The sequence below is a fragment of the Mauremys mutica genome, chromosome 12 (genome assembly GCF_020497125.1).
Source record: "Mauremys mutica isolate MM-2020 ecotype Southern chromosome 12, ASM2049712v1, whole genome shotgun sequence".
NCBI lineage: Eukaryota > Metazoa > Chordata > Testudines > Geoemydidae > Mauremys > Mauremys mutica.
The window spans coordinates 83,121,167-83,129,573 of NC_059083.1; the positions used below are offsets into that span (position 1 = coordinate 83,121,167).

At 48.4% G+C, this 8,407-nt stretch overlaps 1 protein-coding gene across 1 annotated transcript in view; it reads right to left on the minus strand.

The window, feature by feature from the left end:
* CCDC57 (coiled-coil domain containing 57) overlaps positions 1-1,805 on the minus strand; it is a 146,697-nt gene extending 144,892 nt beyond the window's left edge. The window contains exon 1 of the mRNA XM_044982977.1: positions 1,734-1,805. The gene's annotated coding sequence lies outside the window, so the exon portion shown is untranslated. The remainder of the gene's footprint in view (positions 1-1,733) is intronic.
* Positions 1,806-8,407: the final 6,602 nt, after the last annotated feature.

Sequence of the window (8,407 nt, forward strand, 5' to 3'; positions counted from 1 at the left end):
AAAATAAAGGAGCATTGGCAAGTATATCAGAAGACAAGGCAGGCGAACAGTTGCTCTAGTTCTGAGCCACTTCTATTAGGAGCTGCATGCGGTTCTAGGTGGCCACCCCACCACTTCCCCAAAACACTCCATGGATACCTCCTTCCCTGGGGCGACCTCGGGCAACAAGGATGACATTGTTGACGAGGAAGAGGACGACGGGAATGCGTGGCAGGCAAGTGGAGGATCCATTCTCCCCGACAGCCAAGACCTTTTTTTAACTCTGGAGCCCATCGCCTCACAGAGCCAATTATCGAAGGAGGGTGAGGCTGGGGAAGGCACCTCTGGTGAGTACACATTTTCAATCAAACTATAGGAGTTACATGCTATTATTTTTAATGTTGAGTCTGAATAAAAAAAATTAGTATAGTGGTTATCAGCAGCCACTCCAGCTACACAGAGGGTGCTCTCTGAAAGACTGTTTATATGCCCAGGGATGGCCTGGAAATCCTCCATGGAGATCTCTAGGAAGCTTTTATGGAGGTACTCTGCAGAAGGGCTGCCTTATTTCATCCACCATGGTAGGACACTTTCCCATGCCACTCCAATATTAACTCTTCTGGCATCATTGCAGCACTCAGCATTGCAGGTGAAGGACCAGGCCTGTACCCAGATGCTTGCAGCATCTGCTCCCTTGTGTTTCTGACTCTGTTACCCTCAGGAGAGTGATATCGCATATTGTCACATAGGGGAAATGGGGGAAGTTTTAGATGCTAGCCCTTAAACCACAAGCAATTCGACAGGTAATCCACCCGTTTGGTGAATTCTGGGTCACACAACTACGCTTTCCTGAGCATGCCCTGGTTGTGGCTGGAAGGGAATCACCCTGTATTGCAGCCAGTATTTTAAAAGGGTGGGGTGGGTGTCGCTTCCTGTTCATCTCCCTTCCACCTCAACTTGGTGCCACTTTTATAACAATCAAACTGTTTGTTGGGCTTTACACTGGTGACTGTCCTCAAGCACCATCCAAGTTGCTATGGGAAAGGGGGCTGTGCTGAGGTCGGAACCATTGATCCAAGGATGTCTTAACAAGAACTGCAGCACAAGACCTCTTGCCTGTGGCTTGTGGCCTTATTCACCCTGGCTGAAGCAGCAAACAGACTCTTGCAGTAGCCAGCGGTTCTGCTTATGTAGTGGCTTGCATGAAAGTGCATTGAGGGGTATTTCTTTTATAAAAGGATTTAACCTTGCACCAGAAACAATGTATGCACTGTCAATGCTACCCTTGTGGTTTGTATTCTTTGCAGCTGAAACCTTATCCATAGGCGCATCTTCCACACCGGGACAGAGACTTTCCCAGATTAAAAGACAGTGTGGCAGAGCTCCGACCTTGTCTCAGGGGGTCCCGTGCTTCCAGGCAGATTATACTAGACTCAGAGACTCACTGTGACCTTCCATGTAGCCCTTCTTTCTCAAGGGGCAAGGGTCACAGCCTACTGAGCCATTTTCATCATAAGCCAGCAACAGAGGTGGGAAGAAGCAACCCTCCCTTGCACAAGTTCTGTTGCTTCACAGTCTCTGTGAAGAATCAGGGAGAGTGGGGTAACCCAGGCCCACCCTCTACTCCAGGTTCCAGCACAGGGACCCTAACAGCAGCAACCCTTGGTAGCTGACTTTGAAACAGGACAGGTACAATTCCCTGGGCCACTTCCCCACAGCAGCCCCCACTTCCTCACCATCTACTTCACCCTTACCTCAGGGCCTCCTCCCCTGTGCCAGATAGGGTTTGTACTACCTAGTTTCTCCAGCAGTGTGGCTCACTCCTGACACATGCACCCACATGACTAATTGGGAGGCTTTTAACTAGTTTCAGCCAGCCCCTGATTGGCTTCAGGTGTCCCAATCAACCTAGCTGTCTTCACTGGTTTCTGGAAGGATCTTAATGGGCCCCAGGTGTCTTAATTGACCTGGAGCAACTGCCATTTGCTTACCCTGCTAACAGGGATCTGTTTAGCCTGGGGCTAATATATCTGTCTCCCACTACTTTCCTATAGGCATCTGGCCTTGCCCTGTCACAGCAGAAAAAGAAGACTTGGGAGGATATGTTCAGTGAATTAATGCATGCCTCCAAGAATGACAAGACAGAGCTCAGCACATGGAGGAGCGCACTGTTGGAGAGCCTGCACAATGACTGTGAGGACACAAGAGCATGCAGGGAACACAAGTGTGACACGCAAGATGAGATGGTGTGGATTATGAGGAAGCAAACAGACATATTAAGGCATCTGGTTGAGATTCAAGAAAGGCATCTGGACCCTAGAGTCCCACTGCAGCCTATGCTGAACCTGCTGCCATCGTTGCCAAGTTCCACATCCTCCTCTCCCAGACATCCTAGGACAGGGTGTGTGGGTGTGTGTGTCCGGTATTCCTTGCACTCAACTCCAGGGGAGGGTACAAGGACCAGAAGGCACCCATTCCCACACCTTTGATTGTTATTGCAGTGCAATTGTAAGCAAGCTGTCCTTGTTTTCCCCCTCCCCCAATGTTATCAGCCCTTTAGCCCCAGGTTATCTTACTTTTCTTTGCTGTCTCTCAGTGTTTGTGAGCATAATAAAATTTGATGGATTGAGGAAAAAAGGCTCTTTATTCATTCAGCACATTGTGGATAGTGGGGGTGTAGTTTACAGGGGAGTACATGCAATGCAGGGGACAGCATGGCAAGGTACACTTCACAAGTGTCAAATTACTGTGGGTCATTGATTAAACTAGTTTTCAAAGCCACAGGGAGACACAGCATGCCTCAATATGCTCTTCTTATTGCCCTGGTGTCTGGCTGCTCAAAATTGGATGCCAAACGATCTGCCTCAAGCCCCCACCCCGCCGGAAACTTTTCTCCCTTTGTTTCACAGATATTATGGAGTACACTGCATGCAGCAACAACGAGGGTATTGCTTTCACTGAGGTCTAACCTATTAAGCAAACTACTCCAGCCAGCTTTTAAACGTCCAAAGGGACTTTCCACTGCCATTCTGCACTTGCTCAGCCTATGGTTGAACTGCTCCTTACTGCTGTCCAGGATGCCTGTGTACAGCTTCATGAGCCAAGGGAGAAAGAGGTAGGCTAGGTCTCCCAGGATCACGATTGGCATTTCAACATCATCAGTGGTTATTCTGTAGTCTGGAAACAAAGTTCCTGCTTGCAGCTTTCTGAACAGACCAGAGTTCTTAAAGATGCGCGCATCATGCACCTTTCCCGACGATCCCACATTGATATCAGTGAAATGGCCCCTGTGATCCACCAGTGCTTGCAACACCAATAAGAAATACCCCTTTCAGTTTATGTACTCTTTGGCAAGGTGATCTGGTGCCAAGATAGGGATATGCGTTCCATCTATCGCCCCCCACAGTTAGGGAACCCCATCATGGCAAAACTATCCACTATGTTCTACACATTTCCCAGAGTCATTACCCTTCTTAGCAGAAGTCTATTGATTGCCCTGGGAACTTGGATCACAGCATACCCCACGGTAGATTTACACACTCCGAATTGATTCCCCACGGACCGGTAGCAGCCTGACGTTGCAAGATTCCACAGAGCTATCACCACTCGCTTCTTAACTGTCAGAGCAGCTCTCATTTTACCAGGGCCAGCTCCAGACACCAGCCTACCAAACACGTGCTTGGGGCGGCACCTTGGGATGGGGCGGCACTCGGGGTTTGTTTTTGTTTTTTTTGGTTCGGCCGGGCAGCGTTGGGGGGAGGTGGGGCTTGAGAGGTGTGGCGCCGTGCTGGGGAGACAGGGACTTGGGCGGCACGGTGCTCAGCGGGGGCGGGCTTCAGCGGCGCGGCGCTCGGGGGACTTGGGCGGCGCTCTTTGTTTTCGCTTGGGGCGGCAAAAATGTTGGAGCCGGCCCTGCATTTTACTATTGCTGTGCTTCAGGGCTGGGGAAAGCTCTTCACACAGTTCCATTAAAGTAGCCTTATACATTTGAAAGTTCTGCAGCCACTGCTCATCATCCTATAGCTGCATAACTATGCAGTCCCATCAGTCAATGCTTGTTTCCTGGGCTCAGAAGCAGCACTCCACCGTGTCAAAGTGGTGCATGAGCACAACTGTCACCAGGATCTGCGAATTGCTCCACTCCATAGCTTCCAGCAGGGCTACTTATGTGGCATCACATTGTTCTGCTCAGCATCTCCTGCTTCGGCTGAGCAAATACTGCAGGATCAGGTGCAAGGTGTTTGTAATGATCACAGCAACAGTGTACAGCTGATCAGGGTCCATGCTTGCCGTGCTATGATCAGGGGCAGCTCTAGGGATTTTGCCGCCCCAAGCACGGCAGGCAGGCTGCCTCCGGCGGTTTGCCTGCGGAGGGTCCGCTGGTCCTGCGGCTTCGGCAGACCTGCCACAGGCGTGCCTTGGCATGCTGGGGCCTGGAGCCGCCCCTGGCTATGGTGTCTGCACGAGTAACCCACCCTTAGGAAAAAAATAACGAAAAAGGCTTGGTTTGTTTGCCGTCGATTTCAGGGAGGGAGGGAGGTAAGTGCATCATGGGAGGCTAATGCCATGTTTCCATAACCACCCACTCAAATGTTTTGATCCCATACAAGCCCAACCCAACATTCCACTTGACTCCATGCACTGTGGGATAGCTACCCAGAGTGCAGCACTCTGTGAGTTGATGCAAGCCCTGGTAATGAGGAGGACCTCCGCCAATACAATGAGCATAGTGGGGACATGCAGAATCAACTTGCTTAAATCAGAGGCTTAATGTCGACTTAAATAAAATCAACCTAATTTTGTAGTGTAGACATACCCATAGTGGAGGAATACAGGTACAGTTGCCCTGAATGGCATAGTTCAGTTTTAATCAAACAAGCGATGAATCAGCAATCCTCTCTTGCAACAATTTAGAAAATACTGCATCACTGGTGACATCAGTACATGCAGCTACACAGCGATATCTAGAAAGAAACCAAAGAATTTCCTGATTTTGTAAATATATAAAATCTCTTTTCCTTTTAGTAGTTGTCACAGTTCAGGGCAACTGTGCCTATATTTCTCCACTGTGGTCCAGCAAGCACACCCACGCTTAGATTTCCAGCTCCCTGGCCATCACCTCTTTCAGGTGGAGACTGATGTCTCTGTCCCACTCCTGATCAGGGTATTTCTAGGCTACATAGTTCCCTGCCTGTTGTATCGCAGAGCAGGAACGGAGTCTGACAGCCAAAATGCGATCGTAAGCAGAGCTTTCGTTTATTCTATCCCAGCATGCATTTATACATAGTTTCATTCAGCAATCAGGTAATGACCAATTGGTTAATTGAGATAACAGAAACAACTGTAACTAGTTGGGATAATTAACATCCGACACACCTGTCTAGCTCATTATCCTAATTACAATTAATTAACTAATGAAAACAAACCCAGAGCCAGGTCTTCACACGCAGATCCAGCGTAATTAATTTATCTCAGAAGCAAAACAACCTCAGCGTTTCTCATTACTTATCCCACACCTCCCCCCTATATTCAAAATCAAAAAAGGGGAAAGAGAGAGAGGAAACATTCCCAACTCATAATAACATAACGCTATAACCTATCACAAACAAAAAATTAAGGATTAATAAAATCAACCTGTATGACCATACAATCCTTGACATAATTCCAAAAAACATCAAACGAACAAAACAAAATACAATAAACAGAAGATGAGGAAAATTCTGCAAACCCCCCCCCCTTTTTTTTTTTTTTTTTTTTTTTAAATATCCCTCAGCTGTCAGGTGATCAAGCTGACACTGAGGGTGGGGGGTCTTTAAGAAAGACACATCAAACCACATGACAACACAACAACGATTCTGGCCAGAAAACAGACAACACAAAACATAACAGAGAACACAAAACATCATGGTACACTAAATACCTATATAGCCACACAAATTTTCTTTCAGACACAAAAATCATTTCAAGCGAGTAACTCATTCACGGAGGATCAGACTGAAAAAGTCCTGGCAGAGCTAACAAACAGCTCTCCTCCGGGGGCTCTGGTTCCGCGACGTCTGAGCGCGTCTCGTGAGGCTCCTCCGCATCTGCCTGCCGTCGCTCCGGAGGACGCAGCCAAGGCCGGACCCACTTTGCTGGTATCCACCTGGGACCTGCATCAGTGGCAACACACGCATAACCCCTGCCCCATGTTAGCAAGTCAACTGGTCCTTTCCATATTTGCTGCTGATAATCAAACCACTTGACCAAGGGTCGGGGGGCCGTACCCTGCTCTTCCCCAGTCATCCCGCTGATATGTTTAATTGCAGGGGGCACCTGGTTGTTTTTACCAACATGTAACCAGTTAAGTACATAAAGAGCTTTCAGTAAGCGAGCGGCAGGCGTCTTGTCCAAAGCGTCTGCCCGCTCACTGCGAATCCCCCCTTTTTGTCTTAAGAGGAGCGCCTTCAGAGAGGCGTGAGCATGCTCAATAATAGCTTGCCCAGTAGAATTGCCAGGTACACCCGTAGAATGCTGCACACCCCAGTGGGAAAGAAACTGGGCAGTGCGATGAGAAACATAACCCCCGCCATTATCAGTCTTAATGAGGGCAGGAACCCCCATCACGGCAAAGCATGCTTGCCAATGCTTAATCACATCACGAGAGCTAGTAGAGGCCATAGCTGTCGCCCAAGTAAAGCCAGAAAAGGTATCAATGGTAACATGAATATTGCGCAAGGTGCCAAACTCAGCAAACGTGGTAACATCAGACTGCCAAACTTGAAGTGACAATAGGCCACGGGGATTAACACCAGATACAAGGGGCAACACATGCTGTTGACAATCAGGGCAGGAGGCCACGATAGCACGAGCGTCAGTAATAGAAATCGCAAACTGACGTGCTAAAGCACGGGCAGACTGATGAAAAAATTCATGGGAAACCCGTGCCTGGGCAAATGAATTCGGAACATGGGCAACGCCAACTAACTGATCAATCAGTGCATTGCCCTCGGCAAGACCATCTTGTAATCCAGAGTGGCTCCTAATATGCATAACAAAATAAGGGCACCGTCGAGCATTTAAAAGATGCCATAACTGAAGAAGAGCAGTCCATAAAACAGAATTCGTAACACGGCCCAACAGGGAGCGTTCTAAACGTTGAAGCACACCTACAGCATACAGAGAGTCACTGACAATATTCAAAGGGGTATCGGGCCATTTTTCAAAGGTGCGAACAATAGCACGAAGCTCTAGAACCTGCAGGGAGCCTTCAGCAAGAACAAACTCGTGATGCCAATGGCCGTCAATAAACCAAAGAAGTCCTGCACGCTGGGCATTGCCGCTGGCATCGGTGAAAACGGTGAGACCAGCAACTGGACTAGACTGCAACATCAGGGCTTTTTCCAGAGGAAGCGTGGTAGCAAAAATTCGGTGCGAGGGAAAATGGCTACTGAAGTAACCGGCGTAATCCATGGTGGCAAGTACAAAAGAAAGGTGAGTAGCAAGCAACTGAATCACAGTAACATCATCAAAGGGCAAATAAATGGTATGAGGGTCAATACCTGCAATGGCCAGCAAACGGCATCGGGCCATGTAAATGAGATGAGCAATCGCATCAAGCCGCGTAGTCACAGTCGTGGTATAGTGCGAAGGTGGAAAAAGCCATTCAATGCCCACCAATGGATCGGAAAGGGCCTCATGCCATTGAAAAAGTAAAGCTTCCAAAGAGGCATCTTTAGAAAAAATTGCCAAAAAAATGGGCAAGTCCGGATAAATACGCCCCGAATAACGTGTTGCAAGTTTATCTGCAATATTTTGTAAGGCAACCTGGTGCTGACTCTGCAGAGAGCGAGGTTCATCCGGAGCACGTCCGCCCTGAAGCAGTTGAACCAAGGGCGCAAGATCCTCATTAGTTATACCACAAAGACCGCGAACCCACTGCAAATCGCCCACCAAGCACTGAACGTCATGTAAATTATGAATGTCCATCCGAAAGGTCAAATTCTGCGGGCATACAATCGAATCCGTAATTTCCATACCAAGATACCGATATGGGGCTTGCCGCTGAAGTTTTTCTGGAGCAATCACCAGCCCAGCCTTTCGCAAAACTGAGTCAATTTCAGCAATCGCCGCATCCACAGCAAAATGGGCGCCAGTAAACAAAAGATCATCCATATAATGATAAATAATCCAATCAGGGTGCGCCAATCGCAGGGGTGCTATAGCCCAAGCAACATAAGATTGACAAATGGTAGGAGAATTTTTCATACCTTGTGGCAGAACTGTCCACTGATACCGCCGGGCAGGTGCAGCCTTATTTATAGAAGGCACAGAAAAGGCAAATTTCTCGCGGTCCGCGGGATGCAAGGCAATGGTAAAAAAGCAGTCCTTTAGATCAACAATAAGCAGAGGCCATCCGTGCGGAAGCATAGTAGGTGTGGGCAGCCCA